Below are 16,776 nucleotides of genomic sequence, written 5' to 3'. Positions count from 1 at the left end.
AGCATGCTGTTGCCAGAATTTAATACAAAAATAATTTGTTTGCAGAAATTTGCAATTCTTACCCCTGAAGTGCTAAATAAGAGTACATAAATCACTTCATTCTCTTCCTCAAATGAACGCTGTCAAATTGCCCGAGCAGAAACTGAAGTTACAGGTTTGTTTTGCTGGTGTGTTAGCAGCTGGCTAGAAGCTACATTTTAATGTAGAGGGTCCCTGAAGTTCCTGATTACATGCCACAAGCTAATATTGCCAAGCTATAAAGTCTGTAGTTCGAAAACCTGAATATCAGTGAGCATTTTTGCTCATCCAGTCCCCTCGCTCCATGTCTATGTTTTTTTTGTTTTTTATGGTTAAGTGTCTGAAGTAAGGTCAGTGGTTACCACAGGCTTAAGATAATTACACATTTTGTTCTGCGACATAAAATACATCATTAAATGCCCCACAATTTTATTATAAAGTGCTTACCGCCAAACACGGAGACTCATCTAATCACTAGTCCGTCGTTACAGGTTGACTTTAGTCGCAAAATTCTAACTCTAACTTTACAACTCGTGGATTGATCAATTTATAGAAAAAGGGGATTGTAATTGTGTAGCAAGACGCTTAGCGGTGGCAACATTTAAGTCATGCGAGCACAATGTAGTGTGTTTATAGCCTGACATTGGCTTTTTACTTCTAGCGATTTAATTTACGCTTCAAAAATAACAAAAGTGGTGTTCATCTGTGAAGATTATCTAGCTGAACAAAATGTGTAAGAATCATAAACCCTTGCTTTTTGTCAAGGGCACCAGAGTGATGCTAACTTCCGGCGTTAGCCTACGAAAATTTGTCATTAACACACCACTCTATTGCATTCAGTCAATTTATCCTCTCTTTCTCATACTTTTTAAATGATCATTGTATCAACCCTCATTCTGTGCTCATGCTGGCTATCATTGGCTCTTGTGGTGGTGTGGGTGATGTAGGATACATGGCAGTACAGTACTGTGAGTCTTGGCTGTTATATCTTTGACATCCCATCCCCATTGAGTTGTTGAGGTCATAATACTTATCCCTGCACACACATTTTAACCTTGTCACCTGTTGGATTCTGTAGTGCTCAGCTGTTATTATACTGCTGCTACTTGTGTGCTAAATCTCCATGACAGACCTTACTTTACCAATCCATCTCTTCTCATGGGACTCTTATCTGTCTTGAGAGTCTGGTGCATAAGAAGCTTTTCTAATCACCAGCCAGTTTTTGGCAATTACTGTTTCCCATGCATATAATTCCCCAAAACTCTTAGACACAGTGCCGTGGCTCAGAGACTTTGTAGCTGCGCCGGGCGTTGTTGATTTCAGGTATCAAACCAATCTGAGTCCATGGTGGTCTCTCTAACCACCCTTAGTGAGTCTACTACTCACCATTAAGGCATCCCACTTAGCAAAACAAAATATTTTAAATTAGCACCCTTGTGATACAGCACATTCACATCTAACCTAACCCCTGCGATGAAGAGTGTCGTTCAACGTAGGCATGCCTCCCTAACAAGCATCTACCATTGGTAGCATAATGGGGAGGATGTAATTACAGTCCATGAAAACACACTACTCAACACTCAGACAGCATACCCACAAATTAACCTGGTGTGCTGGGCTTTTGTTGAAGAAAACCAGAGCCTTTTAGCATTGCCTAAGGCTGGTAGAAGAGCGTGAGTAAATCTGTATATTCATACAGCATGATCTTTATAACAAATAAGTTGAGTGCCAATCCGTGTTTATATTGGCATTTGATTTGCGTTAAAGTGGCAGTATGGAATTTCTGAATCAATTTTTATGTGCCAAACTAGCCGCTAGTAATACATTATGCAAATGTGTGACATGGTGGCGTAGTGTGATGTCACAAAGTTACGGAATTAAAGGTGGGGCAACTGATGAGGCGTTTCAGGAGCAGTGTTTTCTGTGGGAGAGAGGGGCTTTTGTTGGCGCGGACATGAACCTTTTTGACCTTCAAGATAACATATAGTACACACTGAAAGAAAGGAAAACAATGAAAACGCATAATAGGTCTCCTTTAAAGTGTTACTCATGTGATTTTAAGTCACATTCACCGACTTCCTTCCTCACTCTCTGACGTATCATCTAGTGTTGCCATGGACGTGACCAAATAAAACGCATTGTTACCTTACGTAAAATGACACATTTGTCTGGCTTTGAACATTGTTAGAAACATTTAGGACATTGTAATAACACAACTCAACAAAATACATAAGATCTAGTCGTTTGTAGACATTTTAACGCAGGGATGTTGCATATCATATCTCAAAAGGTTGCTGGGTCTATCACTGCAATAGCATTTACCCAGACTATGTTGAAATAAGGTCTTTTGATGGCAAAGGCACAACCCCTAAAAAGAAAAATGCTGGAAAATGATTATCTTTGCTTTCTGCCTCACAGAAGTCAAGCCCATCAAGGGAATGGCAACATAACAATGAACTGTCCAGGTTGATGTAGTCATTCAACCTCCTAGGAGACAAAGTCATCAAGCAATTATTCTGTGGTGTTGCAGTTGTTCTGTGTGCGTGTGTGTGTCTGTAACTGTTATATCACCAATGGCTGCACAAGCCATAATATGCAGGTGGCCTATCTAAGTGTTCCCATTATGCAGTTTTCCCCATAAGCACGGCACAGATGTTACAGCCCTATGGGGGACAAACAGCATAGTGAATGAATAGGGAAATGCATGTGCACAACTTTCACCACACACACACACATACACACACACATAAACACGCACACACACACACACACACACCAGGCTTCTGCTGCGTCATTTTGAAAGGAAATGTCTTCTGTTAGTCTGCACGTTTTAAGAGGAACAGACTCACACACACACACTCACATGGGCACGTGCACCCACACCCTCTCATAAAATAATGAGCATGCTAACATCTGTCAGTGTTAAGCCTTGATAGCTGCTTTAAATGCACTGTGCGCTACATGGGTATTTTCATTAACCACTGTTTGTTTGTGTGTGTGTGTGTGTGTGTGTTTTTCACATTTGGTGCAAAGCTCACCAGTTGCTTTTATCTTTCAAAAGGAGGTGAAAGTGTGACAATACTGACACTATATCTCCACCAAACTGTCTTTTATCAGCCATGTTGTGAAACCTGACAGTGACCTTGTGAACTCCAGAAGGCCCGGAGGTCAGTGGAGTTGGAGAATATTAACACAGTGAGCAGAAAAGTCGGAAACAAAGGAAAACTTCTCCCTCTCCTTTCATGTGTTGAGGTCTCAAATTTACTACTGCTGCCGAGCTGCTCACAGTCCGTGGAGTATCAATATTTCATTATTTCATGTCTGTGCGCTGAGCAAAAGAGGAAAGTGTGTGTGTGTTCGTGCACGTGTGTCTCTCTGTGTGTGCATGTACACATGAATGATTCTCTGGTTCTTGGATGACTCCCTGCTTCACCCCTGCCGTTCTATCAGATCGCATAGCAGATTTGAAAGCTAATGTAATCTGACAGCTAATTATCTTAAATTGAATGTGCTGACGATAGCAAAATAGTCCTGCCATTAAAGGATAAACACTGCACAAACAAAACTCAGTCATCCATAGATGCTGTAATTATTTCATTATTAGTATATTCACATTTTCTTCCCCTGTATCACCAATGAAACGATGGCGTATCCACAACAATCTTTCCTCGATCTGGAGATATGACGGACGGAGAGATTTCCAGTAAAGGTAATTGACCTTTTGTTGGCAAAAGATGTGGAAGATAACATGAGCCATAACTGATGGGGCAATAATGGTTTTACAATATTCATGATGATGGGAGTACGTGCATTTAGCTGGTTGGCAGCCACCAGATGAACCTGGGTTCAGCTCCTGCTCTGGCAAACATCTGCCCTGCTGAAGTGTTCCCTCCAGAGGTACTGTTGTGCAGCTGATCCTGTCCTTCAGCCTGCCTGGAAAGAGTGTCAATAAAGCTTGTTATGACTGTATGTGGCTTGTATGTTGAAATGTATGCTTGTATTACCACATATGTGTGATCTTTATTAGTATTTGACACTTGTGTTGCATTGTTACATTTTGCCGTTGTAGAACATTCACACAGGAACTACAGTATATACCTTCATCGTGTTTCTGCCTGTCAGGCAAAGTCAAAGACGAGAAGATAACAGAAAAACTGAACTTCAAGAGACCAGGGGAACCTTTCTGACAAGTTGCTGAACCACGATCTTTCTGCTTTATGTATCTGTATTTTTGTTCCCCAGATTACAATGTTTGCATACTATGAAAGACTTTGACATTGATGTTTTAGATCAGTGGTTCTCGACCCTTTTTTTTTAAAGATGTGCCCCCACAGCCGAGTCCGAAGAACTCAGGTACCACTTCATCAACACCGACATTTACATTCCAGTTGTGTTCATTTGAATTAATGTCAAACTGGATGTTATTAGTGGACATGATAGTTGGTGTTACAATATGTTCATACGATTGAAATGTTATTTTTTTAGTTTGATTAAAACCACAGCGGCAACATCTGGACATTCCAACTTTTCACTATCTATTTAACATTTCATCCATTATTTTAGTCAATTATCTCAATTACTTAACCAATTCATTTTCTTTGATCACTTTCGCAATTTCACAATCCTCACTTTACGATCTCTCACACACCCCCTGACATCAAAGGAGGTACCCCCCCTTTTGGAAATCACTGTTCCAAATTATTCATCTTCTTTAACTTTATTCTCGGTACACACCTGAGGTCTACTGTCTTGAAGTTATCTTGACGTCAAAGAGTCATCTTACGTCTTACCTTTTCATCCATTATAATTTTGCAGCACATCAGCAAATAAAATATGCATGTATAACATTATGCAGTTTATTAATTTTAGAAATGACTTGACTGGTATAAGGCTCAGAGCCTTAGAGTAAAAAGAAGGCATAGGTATGTTGTGTTGTGTGTGTGTTTGTGTGCTGTATGTGCATATGCCGTGTCCCATTTTCTTGCAAAATAAGTCTGTCTAACCAGCAGACAAAAAAAAAAAAAAATCACCCTGTGGATACAGTTAAAAGTTGTCCAATACTGTGAGAAAAAACATGGACTTGGCAACCTTAGGTCAGAGGAGAGGAAGAGGAAGAGTGGGGAGGAGGTGGACGGACAGTGAGAGGCAGAGGTGTGAGTGTCAGGGATGAGATTGACCCTGAAGACCAAAGGAGGCTGCAGGAGCTGTAGAAGACAAGAACAGCTGAAATGCAGCTTGTTTATTATTAGTCACGATTCCTTCATAAAATCATCTACCAACCGCATTTAGCTTTTTGAACCACCCAAGTATGACAAGACTACCAGGCCTGGTGTTTCACAAAAAGCAAACGTACACTTTTATAGCTCTAGATGTACATATACCATTCACAAATACAGTACTGTATCCCTTTACAGCCTGCTTTTCCAATTATATGTGCAATGTCAACAGATGTTGAGTTCCAGCTTTCTTTTTTGGAATTTACATAATAAAACACAACAACATTTATTTTTACGGCTGTTGATTTTTATCTTTATTTATTTATGTCTTTATTTTACAAATATGTATACAGCTGTGGAGGCATGATCAGTTGAACTTTAATTGGGACCGCCCCTTTTGTGTGAAGTATGATTCCTAACATGCTGCTCCTCACCAGCCGTATTCAGGGACTGCATTCTGCAACCAGAGTAGAAAACAAATAAAACAAGACATTTAAATTGATGCATTCATTCAAGAAAAATAATAATAATAAGTGTTTTATTAATCCCTTTACAAAGAAATTCAATTCAGTTCATTCCGTCTATAAAACAATGTGTCTTGGTCAAAGATTTAAAGCAAACTCACCTGGATTCCAACACATCGACCTGTTGTGCTTCTTTGTGCGATGGGTATACCTTCGACAGCAAACTCCTCACCCCGGATTCTAATGACAAATAGAATATTAACAACGTGCAATGTCAGCAAAGACCGGTTTGGAAATGCTACTCCAGGAAACCGTACCTTTCACGGTCACCTCTTCCGTAAAGCTATGTGGCGGTGGTGGTTGTGCGTGTATGTTGCTGGGAGTAGATATCACTCGCCTCCTTTGATAGCTGGAATTAAAAAGGCAAAGTCAGTGTGCTTATAGCTACAGTTACATAGCTACTAGCTACAGAAAGTCGAAGTTTGCACAACTTCTGCACAAAACTCAAAAAGTAGCATGCTAAGCTAAGGTAACCTGTTATGCTGCTAACAGCTGGCTGTAACATGCTACTGGCTAAACCTTTGTTGAGTCCACAACTCTGATAAATAAATCGAACAGCACAAAAAAAACAAAAAACTCAATAGCAAAATAGCACGCTAACCTCACGTGAACCAGTGACATTATGCTGCTATCAACTGGCTGCAAAATGCTACCGGCTAAAACTCTGTTGACATGGGCTGAACATGGGGAACGATGATTCCACAACTTTGCTAACAAAGCCAAGCAGCAAGAGATTTCACCACACAAGACATATGAATTAGCTAGCAAGCCAGCTAATATTAATCTGATCAAATCAAATCAATTTTATTTATATAGCCCAAAAACACACTGACATTGCCTCAGTGGGCTTTACAATCTGTACAGTGAACGACATCCTCTGTCCTTAGACCCTCGATTCAGTGAGGAAAAACTAGCCATGTTGGGGGGAAAAAAAAGATAAAAACAATGGAAGAATCCTCAGGAAGAGCCACAGAGGAGGGATCCCTCTCCCAGGACGGACAGACACTCAATAGATGTTGCATGTTCACAACAGAACAACAAAATCACAATTTACAAATTGCATTGACAGAATATCTGATACAATTAATAATATATGTACAGTGTGTGTATTACTCACCTGACGAACAGTCTTTTCTTCTTTTCACAACGCTCTCACCGGCAGGTAAAAACCAGTCCGAGATTTACTCTGGTCCGGCCTCTTGCTCGGTCACTCTCTCCTTTTCGTCTTCTTAACGTCCTCCTTCGACGTCCTCTTTGGTCTCTTCTCTTTCTGCTGAGGGCCCATTGCTGGTGTGTGACGTAGTGCTGTAAAGCGGTGTGCACTTCTTGCAGGAACAGACCTGCTCAACCCAAGTTGCGGAGTGCTTAAAACAGGCGAGCTGATGCACTGAGTGAGAACAGGAGAAGCACCATTCTCCCTATTACAAGACAGCGTGCCACTAAAATGATCTTGAAGCTGTTATTTTAGGGGGGAAATAGTTACATAATCCTGCTTTAAAGTTCAATTAGCTGCTTTATCCCGCCCCCCCCCCCCGTCCTCTCGCCTCTCTCTCGTCAGACTGGGAGTCGGGCTGTATGGGTAGCAACAACGAATCTCCTCGTTGCCATGGCAACTCTGAGCGGGGTGAACTTTTGTCAGGTGCCAAGAGCTCGCTGCAACAGAATAGTGTTGGTTATGTGTTCGTGTGCGTTTGTGTGCATTTGTGCGCGCGCGTGTGTGTGTGCGTGCACGCTTGCACATGGCGCCGCTGTGAGTGTGAGGGTTAGCAGGATAGAAAGAAAACAGTGTGCTTATCTCTGAGCGAGACTGCAAATCCCCCTTCGGTCTGTCACTCTCACTCCTCCAGCAGCGTGACTCTCTTTTCTCTTTTCGTTCGCAGCCTCCCTCCCTCCCGTATCTTCCTGTATCTCTACCGTAAAACGCCATTGTTGCATTCTTTCACTGAACATGTCATCAAGAGACGCCCCCAACCCCCCCTCTGCTCTTTATCCCTCGTTCCCTCCCCGAACACAAGGAAGCGAAACGTGGAAACTTGCCGGTGTGTACTTTTTCCGTTCTTCCACACCTACTCTCCTCCCTCGCGCCGTTCCATGATATGCCGATTCTCAGCTCTCAAAGTACAGACCGTATTGATCTTCTCCATCCTCCCTCTCACTCTCTTTGTCTCTGTCTCTCTCTGCGCTCCCTCTATCCATTATACTCTCTTCCTTCGGCTCTTTTCTCCTCCGTCCTCCCTCCATCTCTAATGACCTCTCTGCTGATTCAGAGGCCGCGGAGAGTTATGGCATATCTCTATTTCTATGACTGTAACGATAATTAGAAAAGCCTATTAGTCCCCGGTGAAAGTTAAACAGCGTACTGCGGCTGAACACAAAAAAAAAACAAACAAAAAAAAATGTTCTTTTCAAAACACCTCGTGGCGCAGAGTCATCAGAATGATTTCGGAGTGAAACATATCTGTGTGTGTGTGTGTGTGTGTGTGTGTGTGTGTGTGTGTGTGTGTGTGTGTGTGTGTTTGCGTGTCCTAAATTAGGTGAATGACTTGTTGTTGCTGTGTGGCTCTGCCTGCCAACACAGAGGCCCTCTCTTCGACTCCACTTAATCAGTATGCAGCTCCTCTCTGCATCACTGTCCTTGTGTTATAAATACTTACACACACACACACACACACACACACACACTCGAACACAAAAAGGCAAATAAACACACACTTCATCGAAATTCCGTCCCTGACTTCATCGCTGTCCTTGTGGTATAAATATAATGTATAAAAAGAGAAGGAGGAAACACAGAACTTGGACCGAGTCCAGAGTCCCAAACGTGCGCGCCTGTGTGTGTTCGGGACCCACCCCGTTTCGCTTTGATTCCCACACACACACACACACATCGAAACACACACTCAAACGCACACACGCCTGAGTGGCCCAAATATGTGAACACATACGGTGCATACACACAAACGCACTCTCTTCCGGGTGATAAATAAAGCAGTGCGAGCTCAGCAGTAGCCCTCTGCCATGTCAGGCTTTACTGATGTCTAGTTCAATCCAGGGGAGTGGTTCAATCAGGTCCCACCAGACCAATCTAATCTGAGACTCACAACATGCACGAGTCGCTATGAGAGAGAATTTTTCATCTTTCTCTCACATTACAGCGACTTTCCCGTTTCTTTTTACTTGAGCCGGCTGTCAGAAAATGAAATGAAACACATTTTATCCAATCATCAGAATAATGCCGTCACCGCCGTTCACGTTTAGATTACTCAGGAAACTAGAAGACGTGACATGAGGCCAGAGATGAGACCTGAGAATGAGGCGAAACTATCGGAGCAGTGTTTGAATCCAAGATAGTGCTGGAATATAAAAAGCCGCCGTCGCCGACTCTGATGTTTTCTCGCTGAGGATGATTTAGAAACAAAAACAGAGCCTCCGAGAACACAGGCATGAATTAAGCTCGCTGGCGTTTACGGTGTCGTACTGATGAGAGGAGCAGAAGTTGGAAACGGAGGTCCCAAATCAGTCGTTTGCTCAAAACCTGAGAAACGGCCACATCCAATCACAGGAGGATATGAGCCTTTTCATGACTGAGTGACTCACAGGCAGTTTGGACTTACCACCTCCACACGTACTCTCCCAGATACTGGATAGAAAATCACCTCACATACATGTACATGCCAGCAATCAGGCTCACGGGAGGAAATGGGAACTGAGAAAAAAAAACAAACATGTTAATGCATCTCTGCATGTGCTTATTACAATTTTTGATTTATTGAGATACAAATGAATTATGAGAGACTCGCTGCTCTCCCTGATTGTAACTCTGTCATTTTGTATAGCGTTTACATTTGATACATTTCATTTTATACGTTAGTTCCCTCTGCCTGCCACAGCTTCTGGCCACAACCTCAGTGTCAGTCCTCTCCAACCTCTTAAAGACCCTGGCTTTGTTTACTCATGCGTGCTCGAGTGTTTATTCACCCAATTAACTGTGCAAAATGCAGGAAAAAACATGGAGTGAACGGAGGGTGTTTGTTCGCCCTCTCCCCACTACCCCACGATGATCAATATGTAAATGCTGTGGACTGTTTCGCTCTTGTGTGATAGCATGAGCTTGGATATGTTGGATATGAAGAAAGAGAAGACCTTGGATATAGATGTTTAGATGCTGCTCTGTGCAGGTAAAGATCTATTTTATGTTTCAGGCACAACAACACAGGTTTGTATCGAGTATCCCTGGAGGTAATCAATCATTTTCTCCTCCTTACTTTGTCTTACCAAAGATCACTGCAACATAAACGCTCCATAAAAATACTGTGTGAGCGATTGTGCACATGTGAGACCACTGCACTTGCGTACATCTCATGCATGAGATTATATGTGTCAAAGGGTTAATTGTGTAACGCGGGGAGCTTTAGGATTAAATTAAAGGTGGAATACATTTATTTAAGGTGTGGAACTACTGTGTGATTAGTTAACTAGCTTTTAAATGAATGTGGAGACAGGTGCAATAGTTTAAGGTTCAGAAGTAAAGTTAATTCATATATATATAAGTTAAGTTGTTTATAGGTTTAAGTTCAATATGGACACAGCTAACTATTTACATATCTATGTTTACACAATTATTATTTACATGTTTAAATATTTAAATTCATTTACATGAAAACACTTTACAGGTAATGCTGACAACATTTGTATGTATATAAAATCATTTGAAAAAAAAACATCTACAGAGCTTGAAAATTGATGCAGAATAAAAGTATTTATTTTCCTTAAAAACTTTTTTATGATTGGGATTTAATGATTTTCAAAACATTGGTGAGACCAAACGATTGTTTTGTTTATCTCTGTGTAAGAATTTCTGTTCCAGAGTTCTGAGCCAAAAGAATAACACCGTTGGTAAAACGTGGTATCTGTGCTTCATACTGTGCATACTGTAGCTACAGCTAGCTTTTGGAAAATACATTTATTTTTGTCTTTGCCGAGAGTCAGATGCTTGGTATTACACCACTCTTGGTTAAATACGAAGCTACCAGCAGAAACCGATTAGCTTAGGTTAGCTTTAGGGCAGGAAGCAGGGGGAGCTGCTAGCTTGTGCCTCACCAAGAAACAGCCCAGCGCATAACCCTCGTCAAAGATTGTAAACCAATTTGATTGGATTGTTTACCTGTCTACAGAGCCACCTGTCAATGTTTTACCCTGTTTCCAGTCTTAAGCTAAGCTAACCGTCTCCTGGTTGTAGCTTCGTATTTCACGTACGGACACAAGAGTGGTATCAATCCTCTCATCTGACTCTCTGCAAGAAAGTGAACAATGGTATTTCCCAAAATGTCAAACATTTCTATAAATGTTATTATTTATCTGTAGTTAGCGGAGTAAATTTCGAGTTTCTCATTCACATTCCCTCCCATGTTTTCCCTGCAAGGCCATAGATGTGTGTCAGCAATCTCCTGGTCGCAGGCCTGCTTCTTTGGCCTCTAGGCTACTGCCTCCTCCAAACAGCACTATAAAACCGTGACATGACAGGCTGGAGGAAGAGGGAGAAGGATGGGAAAAATAGATAGGGTCAAAGTGTCAGCAGATGATGTTAGAAGTGCAAAGGAAGAGGGCATGGAGGAAAACGAGAGAGGGAAAAAAAACGAGAGAGGGTGAAGGAGAGGATAAGGGTAGCCAACCCTCTCTCTCCCTCTTTCTTTCTTTCCGTCTTACACACACACACACATGCACGCCGTGTCTTTCCGTCTCTCTGTCTCTTACATCAACCTGCCTGTCAACCCTCCCGACCTGAACGATCCATCAACTGCTTCCGCTGCTCCGAGAGATGGAGGGATGGATAAGGATGCGAGGTGAAGGAGAGGAAGAAGGGAGTGAATGAGCGACTCCGGTCAGAAGGAGGGACACCATCTTTTTAAGCTGCGCGCAAGATACAACAAAACAACGGACTGGGCTGAGGAAAAGGTGGGGTTACCTCGGAGGCTCCATCTGCTGCACGTGGCATCTCGTCTCTTCGCACTTCCCCTCCGTTTCTTTTCGCACTCGGAGTACTTATGCAAGAAAAACAAATGCTAAACGAAGCTCGGCGCAAATCCTCTGTGACGTTTTTTTTTTAACACAAAAAACAATTTAGTGTAATGACCAGAGAAAATTATGATAAATCGCCCTGGCTCCCGCCTTAAGTGCCAGTCCAAATTAGTGCCTGAGTCGGCGCTGATAGAAGGTACAGTATTACAGCTTTACGTTCTACAGTTCATCCTCCTCGCCCGCCTGTCCATCACCTGCTCTGCTCCTCTCTCCGCCGCTCAGTCATTCTTGAAAACCAAATTATTCATGGGGCCCCGGAAAAATTACTCAGTCGCGGCAGTTAAGCGTGCTCATACATCAGGCATTTAAAAATAGTCCCTACCCTTTACCTCGCTGTCTCCCGCTCAGCTTCTCTTTAGGTGTCCATAATTTCACTTCACGTCTGCCAGTGTCTACACTGTTTATCTCCCCATCCTCTCTTCTCTTCTCCTCGCCACTCCATCTCATCAGTCTCCCTTCTCCTCCACCCCTCCGGTTTCTTATCGCACCCTGCCCTCACCTCTCCAGGCAAGATGGAGAGAAGAAGAGAGGGAAGGGAAAAAAAAAAAGAGAGAGAGACCGGGGTGGAAGAGGAGATAGCGGAGAGAAGAGTGACAGCAGCTTACGGGGAAGTGGGTGGGGGCTTTTTTTCATTTCTGCTTTTCTATCTCACAAGCCGACTCTCTCTCTTCTCTGTTGCACTTTCTCTGTCTCTCTCTCTCTCTCTCTCTCTCTCTCACACACACACACACACACACATACTGCAGGTATCTCCGTTCTTCTCTGTCTAGTTGTGTTTGCTTAAGGGCTCTCAGCTTGGCTCATACACAGCCGAGATCTGCCTGGCGCTGCCCTCACCGCCTGACAACGCTTATACGTGCATGATCACACACAAAACAGCCTATCTACACACACGCGCAGTCACTCAAACCTGGAGGGAAACGCGGGAGTACGCTCAGACAGAAAACATCTACAGAAGTGCGCTGTGCGCTCGCAAGCAAAGCAGACATGTAAGACACACATGCTGATTTGCAAAACCAGCACCCACAGGCCCATGCAGCGTGCCACTGTAGAGCAAACATACTGCTTTCGTCCTGCCCGTGACCGTGAATCAGCATTCTGCCTGAATTATAGGGCTGCATTATGGATTCTCTCCACAACCCACGTACTCTCTAGACATTGTTCGGAGAAACAAACACACACACAGCAGCAGCTAGTAGACCGACAGACATCAGTGAAACCTCTTTAGAAAGAAAAACTAAGCACTTAATGTCAATTTTCCCCTGTTGGTGAGGCTGTTTTTGCCACCACCACCGCAGAAATGATACAATGGCTCAGCCGTGACGAGGAGAAACACACGCTCCTCCTAAGTTCACACTTCCCAACATGATGATAACCTTTTTCCGGAGCTAAAATGAAAACATCTGCAGTTTTCTTCACTTCCTGCCTCTTGTGCCTGTACTTTGCGAAGTACGTACAGAACGCGTAGCCACAGTCGTGGTCTTATCTATGGGTTTCTTTGGAGACGTAAGATTGAGTGAAGGGGATCATTTTCATCATCGGTGCCTTATAAGTGTCTTTTCTCAAGATAAAACTGGACTTTTTAGGCTCTGTTTACATGATAACAGCTGAAGTGGAAAAGTTTTTCCTTTGCATTTTCAAAAAAAGCACCACAGAATAACGCCACGTGCCTGCACACAGAGTTTTCCAGAGTAATTGCTAACTGCTGCTAACTGTATTCCGTTTATACATCCATGACTCTGGCTACTGTTAGCTTAGTTAGCCGTGGAGCTAGCGTTGGTGTTTACACCACTATAGCACAGAAGCTTTGGACCAGTGGAGGTGGAAAGAGGTTTTCAAGCTAGTTAGCATGCTCACTTCAGTCGATATCTATTCAACACCACACACAGACGTCTTTGACCGACATCAACACTGTAATTTCTTCACATTTGTTTGATAATGTGAGCTAATTTTTGAATGTTTCAATCTAAATTTCTTACACATAGCACCTTTAAAGGTCATCACCACGACCATTATGATGAAGATGCTAGTCACTGGCTACATTACATTCGTAGACATGACTTTGTTACACATTATAATCGTAAAACACATGACTAATTAAACATAGTTTCCTCTTCTGTCAACCCTTTCTAAAATACATTTTGAAGTAATTCCTCATCTCATAAATGCCTGGCTAAACTGCTTTAAAAGAGTCCTCTGGCAGCTCTGGATTTATGACTATTAAAATACTAATCACATAAAGAAACGTACGCATGTGTGTGTTTGTGTTTCTGTCCGTGCGGGAGTGTGCTGATCCCCTAAAAGCAGTCAGGCCTTAATTAAGCTAACTCCTGTATCGCTGAGCTAACGCTAACAATGCAAGTGATCCCTGCTCATTAGGCAAAAAATCTCCACAAATCTCTCTGCCTCTCCGCTGTTCTAGCAGTTACAGAGCACTTTCAGTCGCACAACAACGGACCCACATCATTACACGCTCTCTACACATGCACGCAGCCATACACACATACAGTGGAGAGACACATTATGCATCATTGATTACACTCACTAACAGTGCAGAAATATTTGGTCAACATCAGGTCAGTGGATGAGGACACACCAGTGCTCTGTCTTGATGGGGCCGGAAAGCAGAGGCTGCCTGCACACACACACACACACACACACACACACACACACATACGCAAACACTTACCCTAACTCTGACCTTGACCACTCACCCACAGATCAGCCTTTTCTTTCCACATGGGGAAACAATGTTTGTCCCCCAATTAAAGGTGCACTATGTAGTTTAATCCTAAGAGAAAGATCTTCATTGACCGATTATTTATGCCCAAAAAAACTAAGTAAACAAACTCTCTTTGATTTCATGACTGAATAAACAAGCTGACCTTAAAGGACAACACAATTTCATACTGTTATTCTTTGTTTATATGTGGCGGACCCTGCCACCTTTCTAGCTTCAAACAGTGTTCAGGAGACCTTATTTTCCTCTGAGAACAGCTTGTTTATCTAGTCAGGGAAAACAAGAAAATGATCTGAACAAGAAAAAAGATAGGGTGTTTAAGCACTGAAGCAACTATAATCCAAACTAAAAAAAACAAATGAGTAATCGATCACTGAGTAATCATTTTTGATCTCTCTACTGCCACCTTGTCAGTCCTCCCGGTTATTTGCCATATGTCCTAAATCCCTCCTCCCTGCTTCTTTCCTCTCATTCGCTTCTTCCTTTTCCACTTGCCCTCTCTCAGTGCTACTACTATAGCCCGGGGCTAATGGAAGTCAGCAAATGGTCAGACCGAGCAGCAGCACAAACACACACACATACGTATATACATAAGATAAGAGATGTGATATGACCCGTTAGCAATACTAATATAATCCTTTAAAAAAAATGTAAGTCAGCTTTACTCAGTCTCCAAAACCTGCTGTTTCTAATGTGGAGAACAAATGTGTGTGTGTGTGTGTGTGTGTGTGTGTGTGTGTGTGTGTGTGAGCAAATGCTCATATATTTTATTCATATGCACAGCCATGTATGTGTAAAACAATATTTTTAAAGCTCAAGGTACGATCTGACATTGAACCTCACTTGACCTCATACAATTCAGCTTTGCATCATGTTGACCTTGTTAAAAACATGAATCATTTATCTCACATGCAAATGTACTTTGCTGTAGTCTGTGCTGCGTTTTTGGAAGCATTAGTGTGTTCTGCTCCATCCGCAAACACACAACCCGCTCGAGTGAAGCACAAAGATCGACTAGTCTGCGCCGACAAAGAGCAGAATGAGAGAGACCCAGCAATCTCCCTTCATCCCCGCTTCCCCTCTCTTTTTCTCTCTTTATCGTTTCTTCTTCAGTCATCACTTCTGCCTCCTCCTTATTTCCTTTCCTCTTCATTCACAATTCCAGTGTCACTCAAATTTGTCGAGTGTGCTGGCACAGCAGTCTGCGTTACACCATTCAGGGCTGGTTTTGTTGCCGTAAATTTAACACACGCTTTGATGCTTTTATTTTTACATCGGCAGCTAAGATCTCGCTTTCACTAAATCTCCGAAGACCAAACATTCCTAAATCTGCAGCGGCACTGAACCCCCCCGAAGGCTGCTTTTACGTAAGAGGCATTAAACACTTTACACAACCAGACACATCAGCTACACCAGCCACCAGCAGGTGGCCTTGGCCAACTAAACCATTCACGATCTGAGTGGAGCAGCTGAATGTCAAAGCACTACACGCAGTCACAAAAGAGACACCAGCCTCCTTTATCTACAACTTCATTTTCTTTGGATAAAACCTCAAAGAATTCAGGGTAATTTCAGCCGCCCGAAGAGAACATCTCTGTTAAACAGTTTTAATTTCAAGTGAAAATAAAAGGAGGAAATGATTAAGCCCGTCTCTAGAAATTCGTGAAGCAATCATGCTTACAATATGCTGATCTTCAGAATCACTTTTTGTGGCCTTTTGAACAGCAGAGACTCAAACTGATGTAAAAAAAAAAGAAACACTGACAATCTGCCTGTTCTGTCGTCTCTTTTTTCAACCAGTTTGGCCCGTTCTCTCGGGTCACTTGTAGATGTGATGGAGCGCTCTCTAAAAAGCAATGCACCTGGCTAACCCACACAGGCAAATGGACGGACACACGCAAAAGAACAGGCAGACACAAAAACACACACGCACACACAAACATCCCTGGAGACTAGCTGCAAAAGCACTTGTACTGTGTCAGCTGAAGGATACATGGCTGAACTAAACTAGTGTCAGTGGAATATTACCCAGCTGAGCACAACACACGGACTAGCAGCAAGGTCAGCAGGTCAACTGTTGCCTGTTTGTCAGCGTGCTAAATAAGAGATACATGGATGTGTTGGTGTTGGAATGGAGGGCAGAATAATAATGGATGGAAAAGATGAGTATGAAAGCCCTGGACGGTCGCGGGTCGAGCGT

Source organism: Pagrus major, chromosome 2 (assembly GCF_040436345.1).
Source record: "Pagrus major chromosome 2, Pma_NU_1.0".
Classification (NCBI taxonomy): Eukaryota; Metazoa; Chordata; class Actinopteri; order Spariformes; family Sparidae; genus Pagrus; species Pagrus major.
Note: the sequence above shows the minus strand (reverse complement) of the source record.